The sequence below is a fragment of the Callionymus lyra genome, chromosome 2 (genome assembly GCF_982586985.1).
Source record: "Callionymus lyra chromosome 2, fCalLyr1.hap1.1, whole genome shotgun sequence".
Taxonomy (NCBI): domain Eukaryota; kingdom Metazoa; phylum Chordata; class Actinopteri; order Syngnathiformes; family Callionymidae; genus Callionymus; species Callionymus lyra.
Window position 1 is genome coordinate 29,281,956 of NC_141819.1, and position 26,483 is coordinate 29,308,438.

The window sequence follows — 26,483 nt, forward strand, 5'->3', positions numbered from 1 at the left end:
TTATCCAACATATTCCAGAAGTTATAACAGTAAGTGTCCAGGATCCGTCTTGCTGCATGGCAAAGGGAAAATAAGTGTGATGTTTCACAAGTCTGAGGACTGCTAACTAGGCCGTCAAACGCGAGAAGCCACTTTCAACTGTGCTGACAACAATCTGCAAATGAGCTACACACACTCTTCGGTGATTAAGATGGCGAATCAGAGTGTTTTTTTCCGTATCGACGGAGAGACAGTTTTCGCCCCTTCTTAACGCCTTAAGTGCCTGTCGGTGTCTGATTCAGCAATTATGACAATTACCTGTGAAATGAAGAGTGACAGGGGTCAAAGCCTGACGTCTTTATTACAGCGGCGGGAGCATGAGGACTCACTCGGAGACTTGACAGTGTCTGTCTGCAGGTCAACAGAAGTGAAGAGGCTCCACGACCCGCTGACCCACAGGTCCAGTTTGACATCTCTATCTATAGACTGTGTCCATGACAAAGGCGGCGCTGACAGATGGAGAGAAAAATAAAAGAGCAGGCTCTCGCCCGCGATGACCGGCGAGGTAGGACAGCTTCATTATGTCGTGTTCCTTCTTTGAATGGATCGCACTCATCTGTCACGAAGTCAATATTTCTTAAATTGACATTAAAGCCGACACATCATTACTGTTCACGGAGGCTGCGCCGTCCTGGTGAGAGACTCCTTCATGCTATTACCATGTCTATGAAAACACTGTTATTAATGAGAAACTGGCTATCAGTGTCGTCTTTTTAAGAAATACAAGTTGATGATTGAGAACAAAGAAACCAGTCTTAGCTCACATCGAGCATGTTTGAGCTGTTTACGCTAAACTTCCTTGACCCACTTTGAATGAAAATGAACAACTACACACTTAAAAACAGCATACATTTTATACAGGATCAGATGAAAATATTCTTTATGTACTCTGGCTTTTGAATATCGTTGAATACCTTTGGATATATATGGTCATGATGGGATTGATGGGAGTGTTTGAAAAATTATAGCCATTCAGAGTTTTTGTGTCTGTTTATATTAGTGTCAGATTATTGGACGTTAATTTTTATTGTATAAAATAGCAAATTAGCTAAGTTAATTTTTTCTATTTTATGGTTTCAATTCATAAAATAAAATACAAATTAAAATGCAACGCAAATCACAACTTGTTACTTTACTGTTGTATGTTTAATGAATATTTGCTTTTACATTATTTGAATAAATAAACAATTGTATTGAATTCTGATAAAATAAATAAATAATAATACACAAGCATAATAGCTTCAAATAAATATTGTAATTAAATTTACTAGCATGACAAAGATCGAAATGATCACATGACACAGATAAAGCAGCATTCAGTTACATCAGTAATACACAAACATAGTAATACAACTGAGTATGAAGTAAATATTCTTGAAATAGAAAAGTATGAAAAAAGAGCAGAATAATCGGAACCTTTCTTTCTCTGCTACAGCATTAAAAAAAACATCTGGTTGTATCATTACCAATAAATAATTGTGAAAATAATTTTGATTTCAATTTTTGGTTATATTTGATAATTGTTTGATAACTATCCAGTGTTTATTACTTTTGAAAATGGATGTACATGTAAGATGTATGCAAAACAAAAATTAGGTATACTCTGTAGTGTACAAATGTATACACAGTACATCACAGTAATGCCATGTAAAGGACAATATGAGATTGGAATATACAGTATACGACAACAAATCATAAATTAGGTATAGAGGAAGATATGTTTAATCCAATATTCTCAGATTAACTGCACAAACACATCTACAAAAAAAAGGTATAAAGAGCCATTGATCTCCAAAATACATCAACTCAAGGTGGGCATAAACCAGCACTAAGCAACACAAGGTAAAACTCTGTCTTACTCACACATACACACGAGTACACACACCGACCTCAGACACCTACGCCTCTGATGGCTTAATTGACTGTCTGTGTGTGATTAATGGTCACATGTTAAACATGCACGTGGTGGACATTCTTACACAGATGTGGACGAGGGGCCATCTCTGGAGGTGCACTTATCTCTGACTGTGAGCTCGCCGTTCGAGATCGCAGCACTTCCAGCGGTCTGAAGGCCCCAGAGTCGACCCGCACCTCGTTCCAGTGACATTGAGGATTTTTAAGAGACCCCCCCCTCACCCCCCTTCCTCCAACACACTCCTCCGCTGGGCTTCAGACAATAGGCCCGGGCAGCAATGAAATTCAGACCACATGTACAAATGGAGATCTTTGTCCTATTGTGTAGGGACATGATCACATCCACGCTTTAAAAGTTACGATTCAACAAAAAACGAGGGGAAACGGTACAATAGAGCGACTATGACAAATCGCTGTAGAAATACAAATGGCTATATTGTGTATAGTAGTGTATAGAATATTTGTAATACTGTATACACAAGCTAAAAGTTGCTGTGACTATGTTAAGATATTATGGTACATTGAAGTATGATAGTTCACCCAAAACTCACGTTTTTTCTACTCACCCTCATGTCAACTTTTGAGTTTATTTTCAGAGTAATCCGTTCGTTTTTAGAGTTATACGCAAAAAATGTATGTTCATTTTAAAGCAGGGACTGGAGCTGAGTGGACAAAAAAGACCAAAAATAAACAAGTTTAGATTTAAAGCTTTTGCGGCAGACGTTTAAAGAATAAGATGCGATATAAACTGGAAGTACTCTGGAAGTAACCCAGATAAATATCGCGAGTGCTTCCCTTGCACACACAGTTTACTGTCTAAACTGGATTACTTCTAGAGTACTTCCAGTTTATATCACCTTTAATTCTTTAAACGTAACATTTTGACTTATTTAAATTAATTCTGGAACCATTCTTCTCGTCAAGAACTTCAATACAGGATGGACGTTACATACAAACAGTACGGAAATGTTGGCGTCTTTTTGGACTCCAGTCGATTCATTAAAATGAATTTATATTTTTGTCTATAGCTATAATAAGGAAAAGATTACTATGTAAATGAGTGAAATGGAATTTGGGTAAACTATCACTTAAAGACATTAAATTTGTCCATTAACAGTTAATATTAATAGTTTTGTGAGGGTCCATCTTCCAAGAGCACAGCTACTGTGTATTATGTCAGGCGAGCCAGCTTGTTAAAGAGTGGCTTCAGTTGCGTAACTGCTGTCCTACAAGCCTCCTGCTCGGTCACCACTGTAGATTACAAGACGTGCCACTGATCCCGGCTTTAAGGAACTGAGCGATTCTCCACAGTGACAGTGTTTACACAGTGGGGTCCAGATGACAGGGCTCTGTGCTGGAGAACATGCCAGCATCAATCAACCAGCACCAGGCAGCCACCAGCCATCAGGACCAACCACTGTTCAGACTGATTATCAGGTGGCTTTACATCATTAGCCCGGCCTCCTCCTCCTCCTCCTCCTCCTCCTCCTCACCCCCTTTTTTTTTCCAGCCCTCCTCCTGGTGACCATCAAAGCTTGGCAGGCCACACTCGCCCGTAATATCCGAGGACCTGCCATGACCGGCAGCAACGGCACCACCGAGCAATTTGACCCCCGCATGCCGGCGGGCATCAGTGGCAGAGCGTTGAAGTAAAAGAGGTAGGCGGAGAGAGAGAGAGGGTCGTCATAAAAGCATGTGATTGACTTAATTGAAATCAACATCCATGATTGGCCACACAGGCCCAGGCACTTGGCAGCACGTCGCATGCCAACATCAGTCACCATTTGACGCTGGCCTGGCGGCAACGAGGGCGGCCTGCTGAGGACTGGCAGGGGTCACATGGCTGTCATGAGTATATGGAGCAAGCCTTCCTTCTCGAGGAAGCATTAGAGAGGATGCTCCGAGCTGGGGGTGCGGGGGCGGGGGGGCACCCTGCTTTACTGTGGGGCCACCTAGAGGGCTGTGTTAATGGCGCACCACCGACCACCCCCCCCCACACTCTCCAACACCATGTTGGCCCACAGCAGAGAGCGTTAATGCTTCCTTAATTAGCGAAGGAGCTGACCAACCAATTATGCATAGTTCAGTCAAGATGAAAAGGTTAAAGGGTATTCTAGTGCCAACAGCTGCAGGGTTCATATGTCTAAAAGTACTGGCCGGTGTATGATATGGTGTATGGGATCCCGTCACACTCATACCTGCATCGTTCATAAGTCTATCTATCGTCAGCCTTCCCTTTGGGGGGAATAGCTTCCGCATACCCTGATATATATATAAAAAAAACTATTTATTTAATCATTTTCTTTCATTTTTCCTATAATTGTTTAATTAAAAAATCCTCCACTGTTCGCCGCCCAGGTCTGAGGAAAGTTACAAACAGTTTTAAGTTTGGTAAATTTGATTCAGGACATGAATGGTTTCCAATGTTAGCACCAACTCTTTGAATGTTATTGTTGTATATGACTCATCCGATGGAAAAAGGACAAGATGCATGTGAAGAAATTAAACACTTTTAAAACGTAATTTTGTTTAACATTATTTCATCTCATTTAGTGTAATAAATATGTTTGCAGCATTTGTGTTTCTAATGCCCCACTTCCAGGACTACGGGAGATATCGGCGTCCAATCCGCATGGAATTCTTAGAAGACGTATTTTTAGACGTATATTTTAGAAGACGAAGTACCGTATTTTTCACGTCATAAGACCCACCAAAATATAGGGCGCACTTAGCTTCTAGTGCGTGATTGATAGCCTTTACAGATAGCCTCGGAGTGGCTTCATGGTTTTCTTGCTGAATAATATTACGGAGCCTTGAGGAATAAAACTATACATCAAAATAATATGATCCTTGTCCAAAGTTGTATTACACATAAAAAGGAACACCCAATTATAATACGCACATTTAATTTTTGAAAAAAGAAATAATTGAAATGCATTTTTGTAGTACGAAAAGTATTGTATAATTCTTACTCAGAGAATGTGGATCAGTGGTTCAAGGATCGTCTATGCAGGGACCTAGTTTAAGGTAAGGTAAGGTAAAACTTTATCGATCAAAATTGTTTAATGTAGGCAGGTGAGGCAGAGCCTTCCCTCTCAATGCACAACCCATAAAACTGTTGATATATGCAATTGACGCGCCTGTTACCGTATCTCTGAATGTTACCAATAATCAGCTGCGTCTTCCTTGTAATCCTTTACTATTTATGGTTGTACTCTATACTGTTTAAATTCACGTTTGATAATCCTTTTTATATTATTTATTAGTTCGTTATTTTTTTCTATATCTACTGATTGTTTAAAATGAATTTAGATTTTCAGCCAAGGTCTCACATCATTAAATATGGCAGTTTACAGATTTTGAATATAGAATTTTTAAAATGATATAGATTCATAAATAAATTGATAATTAAAACGTAATATTTCAGCTATGTCAATGTCAAAGATGAAGCTATAAATCAGTATTTATCCATAATCGATGACTGCCATAGATCTAGACAATGTAGACTAATATCCCACAACATATCATAACAATTCAATATATACTTTTGGAAATTATTAATTAAATCATCTTTTTTAAACCATCTTCACGAGATTGTCAAAGACAGGTTTATGCTATAATTGTGTGTGTGTGTTCATGTGTGTGTGAATGGGAGTAAAATATTTCACATATGGACGCACTGTGTGGTGTGTTCAGTTACTAACGAATGGCTATACTGTATTTAGTAGCCAAGGACAGATGATAATCACAGAAAAAAACAACATTTCACAAATGAACAACAGGAAAACATGAAGGTATTCTATGGTGTAATTTAGTAAGGTCAAGGCTTTAATGTAATGAACAAAAGTCTTACTTGACTAAAGTGAAAAGATAAATACCATTACTTTATTGGTATAGTGGAATGTGATTGGCAAAATCTAACTCATTATTTAGTTACATAGATGAGGTTAAATTGAATAACATAATTGCATAAAAATTTTTTTAATAATAAATAGACTAACATGTCGTCCATTTTAAAAATTAAAAGCAGATATTCATGAATTACTAAAGATGACTGAAAATAGACTAGCAGCAATTGCAAACTAAACATTACAGCTGGACCTGGACTCAGAAATGAGTAAATAAGTTAGTAATTATTATTTGTAAAGTGCCTTTCTCAGACCAGGGTCACAAAGCGCTTAAACAATCGAATATAGTACACAGGTAAAGTACATGCTTTAAAAGGCCAAGATAACATAGAGACAAACACAGCAGCCCTGAGATAATAAAGAAAAAGACTGCACAAATAAAAAAGGTCTAAAAGTCTGAAAAGGAAAATTACTGAATTAAATGAGGCCACCAATAACAACACTGGGTCTCAAATATAATTTCACCTGTTTTTCTCTTCTTTTAGATGAATCTAATAGATAGTTTCTAATGTTAAGCACTTTTTAAATAGGTTTAATACATTTGTACCATCAATCAATTCAACTCATAAATTCATTGGATAGTTCTTCTTTTAGGATCAGTGCTGAGGCCAAGGTATTTACATCCAGTTTTTCTTCATTTAATGCAATATTTCCAAAAACATTAAGATCTTTTTTTAAAATCAAATGTTCCACCAACTTACTGAAGCCACAGTACACTGTTAGAATGTGAGCAACATTTGGTAGTAACCAGGGAACACTGCTCCCTGGTATAATTCTGTAAAAATCTACCCACCACAGCCCAATTAGCAAGGATGTTTAAAAGAGCAGACTTGTGACCAGAAGGTTGGAATCCCAGCTGGGACGCCACTGTGTATCAGAGGTACTTAACCTGAATTGCCTCAGTAAATATCCAGCTGTATTCACAGACAGAGGACGAGTAAACTTACCACGCTTACACCTCATCGTGGGGCTTAAGGGGCGGCGGGAGCGAGCTGTCAATGCTGCAGATAACTTGAGCAACTAAAATGAAAAGTTTTCACCATAAAAGCAGCAGCAGTGTTATCCTGCGGGCGGACATTACCGTGGCTCCGTCCTGATGGATTCAGTTCTCTTTATGGACTGATGTCATTTGTATTCTATCAGCGAACGCTCTGATCGTCTGCCACCATCTGCAAACTTTAACGGCCTGTGATCTCGGTTCTGGTTCTGAGGGGCTGTCATTATTCTTCAGAGCGTCCTGCCTGACCCGAGCGCTGCTTCTCTGGTCTGAGCTGAGCCGCCACCTCGGTGTGTTTGGATGTTAGAGCAGCCGACCATCTGCTGACCTCACGTGATACATTTAATAACAAATACCATTACTATTTTACATTTTTGTCATGATAATTTTATGAAATAAAAATCTCAATTGATGATACTGATGATGAGAATGATGACAACGATTATTATTATATTATTATTATTACTGAAATGTTCTAAATGTTGATATATTTTCATTTGTCAGATTTACTATTTAACACTTCAACATATTTTCTTATATTTGTTTATTTAACCCTTGCGTTATATCAGGGTCAAGGTGACCCGAAGGCCCAAAAACAAATGTGTTTGAGGTATACCTTGACCCAGAGATAATGGGTCACCTTGACCCAAGGATAACACAATGTTTTTTTTATTTTAATTCATAATTTCTAGTCTCGTTTTAAATTTAATTAATATTTATTGAAATTAAGAATATTTTAGAGAATTTATTGTTTCATTAAATTAATTGAGTATATTGATTACAACTCAATAAATCACTTTAGATAATGCTTTTGTTACCGTTTGCATTTATTTGTTATTGATTTTATTTTTTATAAAAGAAAGTCAACTTCATCTATTTGAAAGGCCTTATTTGGTTTCATTATTACAACACCTGGTTCTTGTGTTTTCTACTCTTAAAGCTGATGTTGTTTCCCCGCCAGTGAAGTGCAGACCTGGAAGTGACACACACTTTTTATCCTTCATTAGGCAGCAACACAAACACTCCCTCATGTGGCTGTAATGCAGTCATCCACCTGCTTATGTACATAGTAAATCGTACGCGTAATAAAACAAGCCCCAGGTTATGATAAGTAACACCGTATTACCTATTCATCGCAGATAAATCATGCTTTTTACCGTGCCAAGAAAAGCCAAAAAAAAAAAAAAAGGGATTTCACTAAATAATGACTTTCTAGTGATTTAATGCTGAAGTCGACTTCCTTCAGAGAGTCCCAGGTGAGAGCGTTTTTGCATATTGTTGTGAATAACATCCGTCTGTGTGGCGGGGGGGTGGGGGGGACCCGGCGTCGCCCCCCTCGGCAATGTAAAGCAGTGCTTTAGAGTGAATCACACGCCCATAGGTCACGTCTTCATATTCGGGGAGTCAAAATAAAAGGCCTGCGAGATCATCCTTCTAAAGATATGCTAAAAGTGTGAGTTCATCAAGCTAACTTTAGCCGTAGCATGTTCCACTCGCAGCGTGAACCGTCTCACAAGAGTCCTTCTTCTGGAAAGACCAGGCTGCAGGAGACCAGGCCTAACCCTCAGCCTCACCCACTAATGGTATGGGAAGCTGCTGGAGAATCATTGGCCTAAATTTGCATGAGGAAACAAAAGTGCCGATGGCACATTTGGATAACAAGAAAACAGAGGAGGAGGAAGAGTGTGGGAAGAGTCAGCAGCATCTTTAGCAGGGGAAAGTCAAAAAACAAAACTCTGCCTATAGGTACCGGGCTAATTAACAAAGTTTTGTCTGAGAGAAGAATCCGGGGCAAACGCTTAATATTCCCAAGAGATTGTCTTCAAAGCCTAAACTGAGGATATTAAATGCATCAGAAATAATAATAATGCGCGCAGGCTCGTCACCACTGGTGCTGAAGATGCACAGTGTGTGTGTGTGTGCGAGTCAATATCCAGCTCAGGAAGGAAACTTGAAACACGGAAAATGAGCTTGTTTGAGATCAGTTTTACAAATGAACGGCTAATGTCTGGCACATAAGAAGTGTTAATACGACAGTGTACACTTAGATGTTGTATCTATTACCTGCATATTACATAGTTAATGTGGACAAATGATTTATAACGTTGACTTCCTATGTTCTTGTTTTTTAAAAATTCAATACAAAATCTAATATTTTCAAATAGCTTTTTGCCACATTGAGTTTGTAATAGTAATTTCAATAATTAAAAAGTACATTTTCATAATAAAATATTGTTTTAATTTCTTGTTAGTTAAATTGAATGTAAAGAATTGGGGTAAATGTGGCATCTTCTTTATTAAAAAGGCTACCAAATTTTAAAAAATATATATATGACCTCTATGTTAAGAACAACTTCCATTAATTTTGAAAATATAAAACGAAATTAAACATTTTAATATATAAATTATTGAATTCAATTATTCAATAAAAATAGAAATAAACTTTCAATGCAGTCAATGCTTTATAACGAATACATATTATGTTCTTATCACTTTCGTTATGCTCATGTGAGCAAACACTTCAAAACAATCATTTGGACATTTTTCCTTTTTTACCGAAACACTTATATTCCAGTTTTAACATATTCTTTGATGGATACTAAAATACTTTCTGTATGTTAAATACATTTTTATTATACTTATGAGGACGGTAAGTATAACATATAAGTAAATATATAGTATATTGGGAATATCTAAAAAATATTGCACATTCAGAATATAAATGGATAAAATACCTGGATAATGGATAAATTGCAGTATATGAAAGTATAAAAATAGTCCATTGGTTGAGAAGAAGCTGTTCAAAAAGTGATTTGGGATGTTATACTGTCCGCTCTGTTGTATATTAAGTTAGGCTTTCATTGTTTGTGTCTTAGGTTTTAGAGTGAACTCATAGTTACCATCTTAGAATAGATAATTGGTATATTAAACAGAATGTAAGGAAGTACTTGTGTATATATATATATATATGTGTGTGTGATTTAGATGCAACTTATTTGATGTAAGTAGTTTACTGATCATAAACATGTGTTTTATAATTAAAGGTTTTAGCTTCATTACAGCATAAAGTTCGGTCTATCATATGTGTTCCAGGACGGGATCTCAGCAAGGTGTCCTCAGATATTTCCATGGATCACCTGAGAACCTCCTCCATGCTCCCACCGAGACCTGGTTTCTAATTAAAAGTCTTGACAAACCGTCTGTCTGGCTGGGACCGGGAACCGTAGGACGCCGGCGCGTTGATGAGATGATGAACGTCGCAGATGAGCAGAAGTTTATTTCTCAACTGGTCCTCCTATAGCCAGGAGACAGCTCCATTCATCTCTGCGATAATTGAACCGGCTCTAAGGAAGGGATTATCTATTCATCACGACGAGTGACAGCTTAGGTTCAGCTCGCCTTCTGCCATGTCCGTGTCGTCGTCCAAGTTATTTTTAATTCGACAGCGTGGTTACACGTGGTATGGCGTTCATGTTGGTTACCTGCAATATGCTCATGGTGGAGCGTGGTGACCTTGAGCACATGGCTTAGAGGTCAATGATATGCAACATATCAAGGTATCTAAAAATAGCTTCTTTGTTGGTGCTAGCTATGTATTCTTTTGTAGTACAATGTACTGATGGCCCAGACAAAGGCAGTTGATTATGAACTTCTATTCTGATCATTCATAGATTGTAAAGTATTGAATAATACTATTGAATTGACTTGTATTTTGTATTTTGGGGAATTTTAAAAGGCGTCAAAGTTTCCAGCGACTGATCATTGGCTTCCATATTGACTACAGGTGAGAAAACAACAAAGTAAGATTTAAGATTTACAGTTTGAACCTTGTATATAGATATATAGTGGTAGCTGACAGGGTTCATAGTAGTATGTGCTCTCATTGATTTACAAAGCAGTTTAAAAAAGCCTGAAATATAAAGACACCTCTGGTCTACTGTATGTATCGCCCATTTAAAGATGATCGTAGCTGCATATGGAAGTATATCAGTGGCATCAGAAAATTGAATTGCTGAATTTCTTTGATTTATTAAAATATTTTTTTTTAAGCATTGAATTGTTTAAAAAATAAAAATAAAAATGTGTTAATTGAAGCATTAATTCCATAATTTGTTTACTGTTGAATTTGTTTTTATTTTAAATAAGAAATTGAATATTTAAAAATATGTATTTTCCCCCAATTTAATATTCTAATTAAAAAAAAATCAAATGTAAATTTGTTTTCATTTGCAGCTTTTTAAATTAAATTGATACAGTTTGTAAAATAGTGCCAACATTTCAATATTACATTTTAAAGGCTAACAATTAAAAAATAAATTCAAACTAGAAAATGTATATTTGAATCATTTTAAAAAGAATATCAAACTATATAAAATAAATTCCATTCATTTTGGAAATGTGTAATTAAATTGTGAACAAAAACAAAAACAAACTAATTCAACCTTTCAATATAGAAGATATCAAATTAAATTATTCAATAAAAACAAATGTTGGCGCTCAATATATAAATTATTGAATTTAATGAATCAAAATAACTTGATGTTAAAAAAACATTTCAGGTTTCAACATATACTTTACAGAAGGTAGTACAGGAAGTATTTATTCCAAAATGACCTTTAAATATAAGAGGGAAAAGGCAGCAATTCCATCTGTGCTGTTGCTCAACTCTTCGAGGTAAGAATGTCTAAAAGCACAATAGAAACAAATAGTTGTAGAGAGTGAGAGCATCTTTAAGAAATGTTCTTCCTAAAATCGTGCGTGACCTTTCCTGACCCTGTTTAGAGAACAGGAAGTGTTCAAAGCTCAGTGTGCTGCTATAGCAGAAGCATATATACTGTGCGTTGACACTAACGAAAAAGGCTATTTAGTTTCAGGCGGCGTGCGAGGCCATTCTAGCTTGCCAATAAGTGGAGAATTACCATGGCAGCGCTCCGGATTCCAGCCCTTTAGCTTTTTTTTCCTGACTGCGGCTTGTTTACAGTGGAGCCGGCTGAAGGTTGACCTCGGCTCTTGTCAACCTTGAGCAGGTCTCTGACTCCAGGCCTGTCCCGTTCGACGCCCGCGTCCATTTGTGGATCTTGCGGAGCTCATGGGTCAGCTCCTGTTCTTACACCGTCAAGCCCCTTTGCCTGAATCCTCTGCTCTGCCAACTCCACTTACTGTTTCCTGCCCCGGCTCCCGTCTGCCGCGATACCTTCGACCCGCCCCGATACATAGCAGAGCACTAGCAGACACGTCTCCTTCTCAGCCAAGCACGCAGGGTTATGTGTTGTGTTATCCTTCACTATCTGTGCCATCCTACACTTTTTTTTTCTTTTTTTTCTCCCCTTAACTGTCGGCTCACATTGTGTTACTGCGCTTTAAGACTCGGAGCCATAGCGAAGGATCAGCTTCTATTAAGGCGCCGATTATCATCCCAAATCAGTCGCATTTTAGCATTTAAGTGTCGAAAGTTCACGCTGAATTTTCCAGCGTCGTGCCTCAAGGTATGGAAGGCACACGAGGCACATAACACACACACACACACTCTCTCTCTTTTCTCCAGCAATCTGGGCTGTTTGTCGAATTGCAAGAGATTTCACTGACTCGGTGTGATGAAATGCTGGCGGAAAAAAGTGGCTGGCACTAGCAATAAATGTTCACCATGTTCAGCCAAGGCTGCATTGTGCAACAAATATCCAGCTAATCATCAGTCACTTTTGTCTTCCAGGCAACGCCGCGGTTTGTCCTCATAATCCTATTCACCACTTCCAGCGATACCACCCCCTCTTATACCCACTGCCCACCCCTCGCGTCCACACTTGCACACACCCCTCCGCCAATCCCACCCCGGGCTGTTCATCTCTAATGAAAGAGAAGATGAGGCGGAGACAGTCGGGATCACACACCAAGATGCCTGGCCTACATTGTGCCCATTCTTCCACCAAGTACTTCACAAGATGTCACTGACATTATTTAAAGTGATTACATTTAGCAGAAGTGAATGTCATGGAACAGCACAATTACTCTCGTGGCAAATTTAGCCCTTTTGACAAGCGCCCCCTACAGGTTAACTCCCCCCCCAACACGGCCCACTCCATCAGCGCACACATGTCCACACACTAGACACACAGACGTCCGTTCATCCGTACTGTGAGGAGAAGGAAAACACGCAAAATGCTGCCGTATGTCAGGATGACTGCTGACTAGGAAGCATGTTGTTCTCTCACTGAAGGCCTTTGATTTGAACTGTACATTTAAAATGTTTACGTATGATTCACCAACATGTACAATAAATACAGTATATATATTTTACTATAGATTCAGATTAGTGTATATAAGACGAGCAAAACGAAAAGTCTTTACTTGTATTTATACTTTTATTGAGCGAAATTATATTGAGCTTAACAGACATTTAGAATTCTTGCATACAAGATGAAAAAAGTGTCGCACAACAAAAAAAAAATAACGACAAGAAGTGAAGTTTACAGAAGTGAAAAAAGGCTAGTAGTCAAGTACGCATGCAGCCAATGAATATATGCTATTGTGGCATTAAAATAACTTAAAATGCATTTGAAGAGAAACATGCCTTTACAAAAAAAAAGCCTATAAAAAGTCTATGCATAAGTTCAAAAATCTGGAAAGTCTCTTACACATTACGGCATAAAAAAAAACTTTAATGCATTAAAAACATGCTTGCAGACTGGTTAAAAAAAAATAAAACTTGGTTAAACTGTTGATTTCAATATCAGCACAGACAGTACAGGGAATTAATATCTTCTTAAAATTTCCCATTTTGTCAAAAATATATATATATATATTTAAATTATAAAATAGCACAAATCAAAACACATGTGGTTGTTTTACCTTAAAACATTGGATTCCTTTCTTGAAACAAAGTAAACAAATAAATAAAATATAACAGTATTTTCATTGAAATAGTGTATTGTCCCACTGCAGGTTATTGATAGAGCCTTAGATTGTCAAAACAAAAAGTGCAGTAAAAGTAGAATTACCCTAAGAACCGTAACCTAGAATATTACCCCTTCAAATCATGTTCATAATCAGCTATTTAAATTTGAATGAAGGCTTTAGAAAAAAAAATTATCGGACACTTTTTTATATACTATCTAGGAATTATAATTCATAATGGACACACATTTGACAATATTGTATGTTTTTTAACCATTTAAAAAGTATTTATTATATTAATGAATAACACATGTTTGAAAAAACAACTGAATTTTGCATAAATTGGTAAATAAATAAAAATATACCTTGAAGAGTAAGATTATGAAATAAAATAATTAAATGTTTTGATGTCAATTCAGTAGTAGTAGAAAGCCAGACACAAAAAGACATGGTTAATACATGATAAAAATCATGTTTAAATCACACAATAATACTAATAATTGAACAGTGGAAAAAAAAAAATCCACATGTTGTGTCTCTTCATTGATCGTACATACCACTACTTATTTATCCCTCAATTAAATCAGTGTTTCACTCAACTTATGGAGTCTGCTGAGGATAAAACGATCAATTAGAGCAACATCTGTAACTAAAAGCTTGATAGAAATGCAGTCACACACACGCACACACACACACAAAACAGTTGAGTATTTTCATCCAAGGACATCCAGAGCCCGGAGCTAGCTCTTAATTGCGAGCGCTATCATTACAGGGAAAATCAACATTTTTAAAAATACACCGAGCACCTTTCATCTCGGGCCGCGCTCTAATCGCACCAGTAAGAGGCGTCTGGAAGGAGCTTGATGTAGTCAAACTATCTAAACATGGCCGGCGGGGGCCTCACAATCAGCGGCGCTGACGCAGAGTCGTTCAGACGTGGCGGAGCGCTGCAGTGCCGCCTCGCGCCGCCGCTGCCATCCTCTCGCCGTCTCCGGCAGGAAATCACATGTGACCCCGCTGCCATGTTTGGGGGCCCGTGGTGAGCAGCAGGGCGAGTCAACCGCGATTCACGAGACAAGTTTTTTTTCTTCTTTCTATCCCTTTCTGAAAAACCTATTTTCAAACCGCCGCTGAAATTGTTTCCGTCTTCTTGAAAAAAAAACCGCGAGGACGCACTCGTCTCCCGAGCTGGAGCGCTGCCCCGAAACCCTCGGGGAAATGATATAATGAGGATCTCTATGCCTGCACTCTGCCTCATTTCAATTGTAAACGCTGCGAACACCCTGCACTTTGGACCGGTGATAGTTGCATTATGGGTTGTGCTCGGAGTCTGACAGTCCATCATGTCCGCGCTTCATGTTTCCATGCAAGGATATTTAGGTTACGCTTCTCTCGGAAGAGCTTGAGACGTGGACCCTGTGGGTATTCAAATCACACACGGATGTTAAAGAAACGTCTGATATTCATCTAACCCATGCAAACCCTAGACAAAGTAAATTCGCAAATTTTTATATATATATGAATGAAAAGAGGATTCATAAGGTGACGTGTAAAACATCTCAAAGGCTAATATTATTAGCAGGAACACGCTAACCACACCAGGGACGCCGCCGCGTTGCCGTAATTAGCCGGAGAAAGGTCGGCACGCGTGCCGCCCCGCGGGTCAAAGGTCGGCCCACAATTGAAGGAAGCATTGGCGCCAAACTGCCAATTTACACCGGCGAGCCCCAACCTCTTAGCCTTAATATTGACAAATGCATAACAGCAGTGTCAAGTGCTCAAGGGTGATCTACTTTTTTCCTGATGTGGGGCTCCCTGGAGTACGCCGCAGAAACATATTCTCTTCAAACAATCCCAATGACAGCCAAATAGCCTGCTTGTCGCTTGTAAAAAACCTTCTAATGATGCGTGTCGAGGGAGCGCCCTGCCTTCTAGTAGCAGACGGCTCCCCTGTGTACCAGGGGGAGAAAGCAGAGGGAAAAAAAATAATCATGTTTCCCCAAAATCATTTGTGCGCATGAAACCCAACAACACGAGGCGCATCCAAACAAAGCTCCTCTCCTCCTCGCGTGATCCCTCACAGTCTCGTTCTGATCCACTGAGTCAACATTCATTACAATAACCATTAAATCTCAAGGTTTCAAACAGTATTTGCACGTATGCACAGACGGGGAGTATCTATTGCAATAAGATTGGACATGATAGGTACATGAGTGGAGAGACGCGCCTCGGTTATTGCAGCCGTGGAACATGGCAGCATCTGTTCCATCCCTGTGCAAACATTTCGGTTTCCCCCCTTTACCTCTCATGTTATAATTAGAGCCAAAATGACAGCAAGTTTCTGCAGGCTGGGGCTTTGTGATCCCTCAAGACCTGTGAGAGGTAAGAAATCTCAGCCATGTTTTTTTTTAAAACGTCAAATAGAAGTAGCAGCTTATTTTAAAACCATTTATAATATATTGTTTATCTATATGTATTATTGTGCCTTTTTTATTATATTTTTATGTCATTATTATCATCTTGTTTTAAGCATTATTTTTTATTTTTTATTTTTTTTTAATATGTGTAATTGTTTTGTGAACTGCTGTGACTACTTAACTTTCCCCTATGTGGGAATAATACATTAAAATATGAATGAAGGTAAAATAAAACCACTGCATTCAATTTATGAATGTTTGTTTTGTCCAAATAATCTCAAAATCCAGAGGCTTGAGGCTATACTGCATTTATAAAAGTATTAAAAATAAAAACAAGCAAATCAACTAGTCTTTAGTTATATTTTTTATTATCATTTTCATTTATAGTCAAAAAATCTTTTCACACTCAATATAAGACACAATTACCTTGTGTTACCTTGTTTTTAGACGTCTTAAATATCCAAAATGCTCACTTTTCAATTCACAGATACTGTCACTGTTACATTATTGATCTATTCATCTATTATAATCAATCGATTCATTTTTCGTAGTAGATTATGCTCTCAGATACAGTGTTTTAAAATCCACACGGAATGTCTTTCATCATCTAAACTGACTCTGTCTGATCGTTCCATCTGTTTCTGTTGTTACGAGAGTTTTTCTCTTGTGTTTGTGGTGACAATGTGGATTACAGCTGGTTTGAGAACACCAACATCTGGTTTTAAAACGTCAAGTCAATGCAGAAGTGAAAAAACAAAGGCAGTTCAGTAAGTGTCCACTTGAGGCTGGCAGCAGAAAGACCGTAAGTTACGTACATGGTCAGCCGAGGGCATCATTTTAAAGAATGAAACGACATATTTGGAGCTCGGTTAAAAAATGTTCTGGGTCTATAGCACACTTTCACTATCAAAACACACTTCTTAACATCCATTTCCCGAACTTCATAATAAGCGACGTGGTTGACAAGTAGCTGCCGCAGTCCAGCTAAACTAGAAGATTTCCAAGATGCATGTGACCACGGATTAGCTTCAAACGCGTGGATCAGTCACAGAAGTAAAGTCAGAGATGCTATGTTCATATCATAGCAGGGGTCTCCAAACGTTGGACCACGGACTGCTTAAAGGGGTGTTATTTTCACGAGCCAACCTACATGTTAAAACATCTAAAATAAAATGGCACAACATGCAAAAAAAAATAAGAGTATAAAAATACATCATAACTGGAATTCTTAATCATCAGGAGCCCAAAGATGGTCCCATATAGAGTTGGACTGATTTTCACAACTTAATCTCAACGTGTCAAGAGATACATTCCTATATGACTTTACGTGAGAATATCTGGTCGTTTTTCCAAAACAAAACACATTTCAGACAGTAATAATCAACCAAAATGGAACAATCTATGTTATTTTTTTCTGCAGCCCAGTAACAAATGCCACACGGACCAGTACTGGATCTTCACAAAACTGGATGAAGAGCTTTGTTCAAAATCAAGAAACATTTCGTCCTCAATGAAGTACTGATGACAGTAAAGAGCTTTTATGCGAAAGATGTCAGATGAAGAAGATTGTTTTTGACGACTGTCTGCTGCTGTCCTACATGTATCTATAGCTTCCAAGGTTATCAGACTTATATTTAGGAGCAAATACTCTTGACAAACACTTGCACATGTACAAGAAATCATTTGTGTGTGAGATCAATTTAATGAAAGATTACACTTAATGAAGTTAAAACCTCATTCAGAATGTAGCCATCAGCACTGCGTTCACTTAACCAGCTGTTTTAAAGGCATTAGAGAAGTTATATGACCTTTATGTGCATAATTATTCACTTTAATCCAACCCTGTTGTTCACCAGTTTCACAAGTAAAACATAAAACATGTTTGAAATAAAGGGAAATTACATTTGTAAAATGCATATGGAAATATACTGATATATGAATATACTGCATGTGGGGAAACATAATGACACAACACAAATTAATTCAACGGTTTTATTCAACTATAATACGACATAAAATGTCACAGTTCACAGTTGTTAATGACCAGGACAACACAACTGCATGTTAATTTGAATATATAGCACATTTGTTGTTCACCGTAGATCTTAAAAAATCATCGGAAATGTACGTCTGTGAACCGGCAATTGTATCAGAGGAAACAGCGTGGACGTCGTATCAGAGTCTCCACCGAAAACATCTTCTATTTTTCACGTTCAGTGCACAGTCGACAGGGCGGCCGACGAGCGCAGGAAGCTCCACGTCTTAATGCCCAGGAAGTGGGAGCGCTAAAGGGCCCTGATTAGCTCCGTTTATCTCTAATTAATTACCTTTACCTAATTAGATGCTCTGTTTCTGCGAGACACGGAGTCAAGTAGACTAGATTATTAGTCTGCTCATTGGGCCTTTAGAAAGGGCTGAAATTAATGTTACGTGCCGGAGAATCCGCTGCTTTAATTGCACAGGTGTTGCCTTATGGCAACACTTCATCATCCAGCGGCTCGCCCAGATTATTAGCAGGGATTCTTACAAAGGGACGACTCCGTGAACTGCAGCGTCGCTGCGGCTCATTAGTTAGCCTTGTTATTGTATTATTTATTACATTTGGCCTTCCCCCATCGCCCATATTGATTCATAGCCCCGATTTTTTTTTTTACCTCCTCCTCTCCTTGCTGTCTGTTATTTCAGAGCCTGTTAGTGGGTCTAATTTTTGCATCGGAGAAAGAAAAAACCAGAGGCTATAAAGAGAAGAAAGAGGAAGGACGTGTTTATTGTAGAAGCATCTCTTTTAAGAACAAAGTCTTAATATGATTTTTAAAGAGCCGTCTTTAATAAACAAAGGCATTAAGATCCAGAGATTATCAGGCAAAGGTTTGGCCAAATGAAAACTTAACATTGATATAACAATACAAATTCCTTCTGTGGGTTTTTTTTTTCATGTGGGTTGTTCAGAGCAGTGGTTTCCAACCCCCCGGTCCGGGGACTGCTATCGGTCCGTGAGACATTTGTTACCGGGCCGCAAAGAAATAACAATAAATAATCTTTTCTTTTGATCTTCACTGTCTGGAAGATATTTTATTTAAAAAAACAAGATATTTTCTATTAAATAACATTAGCGTGTGAGTCCTGACTAATGAAAATACTAAATATTTAGAAACCAAACTTTAGTTTCAGAATCCTCAATGCATATAAATAATGCTAAAACAAAAACTCACACATTGGCACAAAGCTAGGAGACGCACACATACATAACACCATCGTCAGCATAGCATCAAATATGTACAGATGCACACACACATCTAGTTGTGACCAGCGGCTCTTGCTGATTCAGCATCAAAGTCAAATGTATTTGTCATGCAATTTCTAGGTTTGTATAGGTCATGCTATTTTATTTTTTTTCTATTTTAACGTTGGTCGGTGAATATAAGTCTGATATTTCACCGGTCCACAGTACAAAAAAGATTGGGGATCCCTGGTTTGGAGTAATATTTGTGCAGTAAACTGGCGTTCTTAACCCCCTCCATTATATTGAGCGTTGTGTGTTGTTGTTGTGAGGATGCTACTATATGAATACCTATATGTAGGTAAGTAAGTAAGTAAGTAATAGTTATTTGTAAAGTCTCTTTCTAGACCAGGGTCACAAAGCACTTGAACAATCAAAAGCAATACACAGTTAAAAGTACATACAAATTAAAAAACTTTAACAGGGCCAAGACAAAATAAGACAAACACAGGAGTCCCAGAAAATTTGTAAATTACTGAAATAAAGAACCAGAATTTTAAAAGAAACTGGCAGCAAATTCAGAGTCTAAGGATCGCTGAAATGTGAGTTCTTCTACTAGAGCGGGTCAGAATTCTCGCTGTAGAGTTTTGTATTAACTGGCAACAAGACAGCTCCTTCTTGTTTAGACACGATAATAAACAACTATTACAATAGTCTAAACGAGAAGACAGAAAGTATATATATATTCATAGACTTGTTATTACTCAACATGTGCTCGCTTTCCCGGCTCCTAAAAGGTAGAGTTTCCCACTAACATCCTAATGCCAAGAAGTCTTTAGTTCATCTGCATTTTTCCTGAATATAGGTTGAACTTCATTGTGTTGAGATCTCCACCAGTTCTCCCACTGATATCGTGTTATACAGATGGGAAAAGCAACTGGCTGACAGCTCCAGGATGTCTGATGCCCTGGCACTTATAGCCGGAGCCAGAGCAGCAAATAATCCACTAAAGTGAGCAATGTGTAGAGAGAAAAAGAGCCTGGGGGAGTCGGCCTAGTGGACATGCATATGGTCCTCTCCTGTTTAGCATCCTCCTCACCACTTACGACCCCTCACAACCCCGTCTTATGGCACCTTTGCCAATAAGAACGGGCAAGGCAGTTGTAACCAAGCATGCTCAAGGCCACTGACCTGGAAATGTGGCAGAACCTAGCGAGCCCACTCACAAGCCCCTACTGGAATTATATGGCCTGGAGAACGGGATCCCGCCCCCCCCTTCCATCCCCACCCCCTTCCTTTCTTACCTCTCCTCCCACTTCATAGCACACTGCCTAAAACGCTCAACTCACAGGAAGCATTATTGCTCTCAATACATGTTGAAATGCTCAGTCTAAATATGTATACGACCGTGGCGAGGCAGATTAAAATGCCCAACACATTGTGTCACGTTCGCTCCGTTCGTCAGCGCTAAGTGAAGCGAACGTTTCAAAAGCCGAGCATGTCAAGAGTCCATGTTTGAGGGTTCTCTTTTAACTCCACTGTAATTGTCTTTAGTTGGCTGTGATGGATTTGTTAAGATGGATTTCCACTCCAGCGTCTCATTCGGTCTTTGCTTCATATCACGGTGTGACAATTTTCTTATCTAGCCCTGCGCAAAATTTATTCAACAATAGATGTCTTTCCTTGGGAAGTTTTTTTTTTCTGAGGAAAGAAAATGGTCACACCATGTTTGTTCAACGGCTCAGTGTGGAGGGAATTAACAAAGACAACGTGACATTAACTGTCATCAGCCATTACAAATCAATGAGCTCTCCGCCCGCTCGCTCATATTCCCAATGGCTTTACTTCTTTAAAAGTACAGCAGGTATTTTAATGTTTGATGAAAGGCTCATTCCACCGCCGAGCATGAAATATGAGGGACATGTGACGCCTGCAACGCGAACCCCTGTCTAAGACGCCGCTCAAGGAAAAAAAAAAACCAGACAGCAAATCAAGCGTCACGTTTGAGACGCGGATTTAAAGTGAAGTATCCTAACTTGTGTCACAGTAAGAAACAATTAGAGGCTCTTGATGTTTGATGGTGGTGTTGAAGACTCGATTTAGACGTTTAGCATCTCGAGTGCGCTGACATCGCCGCGACGGAAAAAAAAAGCGAGTTGTAATAACAGACGTGTCCTAATCAATGTACCGCGGCGTAAAAACATAGCGATAGTGACCTAAATCTGCGTACGTTATCTTGATATGTATATGACAAGCCGGTTTGATCCATCGTGTTCCGCAACTTCTTTTAAAGCAAAGTTAGACAAAGCCCTCTGCCAGACAAAGGTCACTCAGCCAAGAGCACCGAGAACATTCTCCCACATTTCATCCCAATTCTTTAGAAGTGTGGGTGGAGTGTAGGAGTGTCTCTCACACACTCTCTCTCCGCCGCCGCACTGCTGTCCTCAGCATCTCCGTGGGGTGGTGACTAATTGCCCCCGTAAATCACTGTGCAGGCCGCGCCATCCTCCGTTTATTTTTCCTGACAGTAATTTAGTGCTTGCTCTTTTACACACTTGTCATCGCGTGTTTTTCCTCACATTAGAGGCTGGTGGAAAAAGGACGGTAATTAACGGTGCAGTGCACGCTCGCCATGGCTCTTTCATCATATTGTGATAATTGTGCTCCTTGTCTGTCACGGTAACCTCTCAGTTTCCCCCCCCCCCGAAACTTCCCCAGCGCTATTTGTCACTGAGAAATGGGGAGGATTCCGAGAAGGCCTCGCTGCGACGCGGCCCGCCTCGCTACCCGTTTTCCTATTTGTATCCGGACCGGGTCGTTTGTATTCGCACACAAAAACTTGTCAGAAATATTAGCCTTATCGTGCACGGGAAGATAAAAGACGTATGGTAAACACACCTGAGAGCTTGATAGCTACGGCGTTCCACTCCTTTCTCCGCTGCTTATTTCTTACCTCTTTCTTTTTATTCTGGGCAGGAAGGAAGGTCGCAAAGGAGTAGGCAGGGACAGCCTAATAAACAGTTCTTCACTCATAATGCTGAGATGCAAAAGCCAGGGCAGTAGGGATGCAGAGAACAGCTGAGGCGATAGAAAACCCATTCAAAGGACTAATCTATTTACAGAGTCCCGTCTCTTAAGAATGTAGCCGGGGATAATGCAGTGTGTACGCTGCGGAACATGTCATATTCTATTTTTATCAACTGCAGGCAGGTGATTCACTGTCTACCTTGTTATCCGCAGCTATTCCATGCTGGAGATCCGGAGTATCCATCACCCATAACCTGTACCCCAGAGGTTAAGTCATCAATAACTTTGCAGCTGAAAATATTGCAGAGGACTCTGCAGCTTGCGTAAGTTCCTTTGACTGACTGTATGTGTTGTGTTCAGCAACCACCCCCCCCACCCCCCTTCACCCCCCTCACCCTCCGCCTTCCGACTTCTACCTGTTTTTTTTTAATATCTTTATTCTGCTGTCACAGACAGGGGCTAATGGGATGTGTGGTCAAGATTTCAGGATCCATCACTGGCTTGCTGAAGAATTAGCATGGGCCCCATGCATCACCTGCCAGAGCTGTCAGGCCTGCTGTCTACCAGGCTTCATTATAGCGCTTGCCGTGCGCTACCCGTCTACCCCTTCTGCGCTTGCTTCTCCCCAGCCAGGAGAAGGACCCCGCCACACCTCCCAATGTCAGCCCCGGTCACCAGCCACTAAATTAGGATACACTCTTTAAATTAGGAGAAAAAAAAAGGATGGACAGCGCCTCTGTCGACTGAGGAGGCTGGTGGAGACAAGTGCTTCTCCCTCCTCCCTCTTATCCTTTGACTCCTCCCTCCTCGCTTAAACTTCCCATCAATAGAGAACATCCTGGAAACTATCAGGATTATTAAGCTGCAACTTTTTGATTACTCAGATTCATGATTCTTTGTGCATGTGCGCGTAAAACCCCACGTGTCTCGTTGGGAGCTTGGATGGAGGGGGAAAAAAAAAAAAACAAAGCCCTGGAGAGTTGTTCTTTATGTTTCCTCCGCCGTACAGATTAGAGCAGCGGTGCTAAGAAGGTCACGGCAAAAATGAAGGGGACTACAGCTGGGGACTCCTGCCCCGGTCCTTTCCCTTTTCCCTCGCTCTTATTAGCAAATCAAAGCTGCCTGCAGAAAGACTCTCGCTCCTCACCTGATTTTGTCCTTTTCCGCTAATCACATAGCCGCTTTGCCTTGACTGACAGTTTTCTTTATAATTGGCCCATGATCTGGCGAGGATCTAATAACCAGAAAATCCCCTCTGAGGGTCCGTCGGGCTCCGGCGACCTGTCTACACACACACACACACACCGCCTCCACCATCCCCCTAACACCATCTGCAAGGGGCTGTTGCCATGCCACACTGTTTGTGCACGACAGCGGCGAGTTAATCTTATCGTTCAATAACGGTGTGAATATTCAGTGAGGAGCCGAGGCCCGGGATCCACAGTAGCACACTCTAATTACTGTTCATTTGCCAGAGTATCAAAGCCTAATTACTGTTCATTTTAATGCTCAAGAGAGACGGGCGGAGAGTCAAGGCAGGGTTGGAGGAAGATGCCCTCCAGAGATCAGTCAGTCAGGATTTATCTCGCGCCGTCTCCCGCGCTCCGTTCATTGTCTCTCCGTGTCGCTGTGTATCCTGCATGTTATCCTCCGTCGCCGGCTTGCTTGTTGTATCGCAAACATTCAAAATTCTTCAAACAAACACGTTAATCAATCACAGAGACAGCTTAGAGGAGGGAAACAGAGAGAATACTTGAAGGCACCAGACAAAGGGAAGAGACAGGGTCCATAATCCCGAGCTTATTGTTTCCTTTCTTTCGCTGTTTAATGTGTTTGGAGTAAATATCAGACACGGGGAGGGAGGGGACTGCCATCATATTGTCTTTGCCTTCACCAGAAGAAAGCGCTTTTTTTTTCTCTCCCGCTCTCACCTACTCCTGACAGAAGCCACCACCGTCACTATCTGCCACCTATTTGACAGTTTCTGTCACCAATTAGCAGCTAAATCAGCATCTCCCCAAACAAGAAAACGAAGCAATTTATACGTCTATTATTCAACATTCGTCTAAGTGGCTCCACTTCTCTTTTCACTTACACTCTGATTCCTTCACTTTTGAAAACAGACGACTGCAATGCAGTTGGCGGCTCGCTCGTCCTCTCAGATCCTCCCGCACCGGCACAGGAGGCCCCGATGGGCGGGGAATAGACCCTGTCTCTCCCTATCAGGACACTTTTTTTTTTTTTCTTCCCAGTGAATTGTCTTCCTGTGAAATTTACAACCCTTCCGACAATCCCTTTAATGAGGAGCGACACCGTGATAAGATGTTAAGTGAAAAGCTGCACCCAATATGTGCAGTTTGTTATCTCCTCAATCTGCTCCAGACCACAAACTGGTCATTACCCCGCCATTATTTCCCCCTGATTTACAACGGCAGGTGGAGCGGCGGCGTGCTCGTCTCTCTGTGGGACGGATGGAAGCCAGCGTGAAAATTTGCATTTACATGATCCGGCTGAGCAGCTTATTAGAGCAGGATATTTATTTTCCACTTAAACCGATGTTTGATTACACTTTAATAAAGGAGTGAGAAACCACTGAGCTGGCTGGGACTAACTGATCCAGCCCCACTGCCTTCTCTGGGATTTGGTCTAATGAAATGAGAGGCACAAGAGTACGGGAAGATTAGGTAGTTTATTACAGTGACACCAAACGGGATCACTTAGAGGCCAAGAACTTGGGCAGGACCTTGTAAATCGTAGCCGTTGTTAGTGTCACAATGTTACACTTGAGAGAGCTATATAAGAGAATTTAAACTAACAAAGGGATGTGCCTTGCTTTAAAGGTGCTTTATCCGACAGTAATGCTCAGAAACTCTTTATTTTGATAGTATTAATGGTGGAGCAGTGGCTGTGATCGTATGTACATTTCCAGCCTCAGGAAACTCTTGCCATTAAACTTGGTCCTTTCCATGTTGTATTTATATATCCACCATGGGCTCAAGTGGGTTTCCTCAGGGCATCCTCCTACAGTACAAAGGTTTTCTTTAGCGCAAGTGTAGCTGGTGAGCTGTTTACTATTCTTCTGTCTCTCACCCCAAGTAGCTGGGACCTCCACCAAGGAACACTTTACACGAAGCTAGTAACAAGAATCCAATCTTATCTTTAAAACATTTCCACAATTCAAGAATTTTTATGTCAGAGTAGGATAAGGATCTGCATCACTTTGGTCCATGAGCAACCAGAATAATGCTTTATTCCTGAATCTTCTAAACTATAGTCTTATCATCTAACTTCAACTACAATATTATTTCGAATCATATATTTTTGGCTAGTTCAGAATGGAATACGGCCATTGGCGGCTGCTAAAGAATATTATATGTGGGGCCATTTGTTTCAGTACATTTAAAGTATATACTTTATTGAATATTGTTTTGATTGTTTAAGCGCTTTGTGACCCTGGTCTGGAAAAGCGCTATACAAATAAATATTACTTACTTACTTACTTACTTACATTAATCTGCCAATACTAATGGAAGAAACTAGTGGTCTTAACTTAGACAATATAAAGTTCATGTAGAAATCAACACTTTGACAGCTAACGATGAATAATAATGAATATACATATACATCAATGTACGTCATACAGAATTAACCAAATTATTTACAACCTGTCCTCTGCACCAGGACATCAGAGATACTTTCTAACCACTTATTACTAACACTCACAACAGACCCTGCGAATAAAAAAACATGTTAAAAAAACCTCATAAAATTAAAATTTTAAGAGCAGGGATCAAACCTACGAAACCCTCAGTAAAAAAAAAATGGTGTGCGCTAATAAGTGAACTAACCAAGCTAGTAACACATCATGAAAATGCACCGTTAAGTGTTGCAACTATCACGGCACTGAAATCGTATGATTCTCTTTTACTTTTGCAGCGTGAATGACAGTCATCCTCTGAACACTGATCCCAGATGCAACACTAATAGACTCAGGAACTCATTCATTCCTCGTGCTATTAGACTGTTTAATTCTGAGTTTGGGGGCAGGAGTGGAGCGTAAAGATGATGAC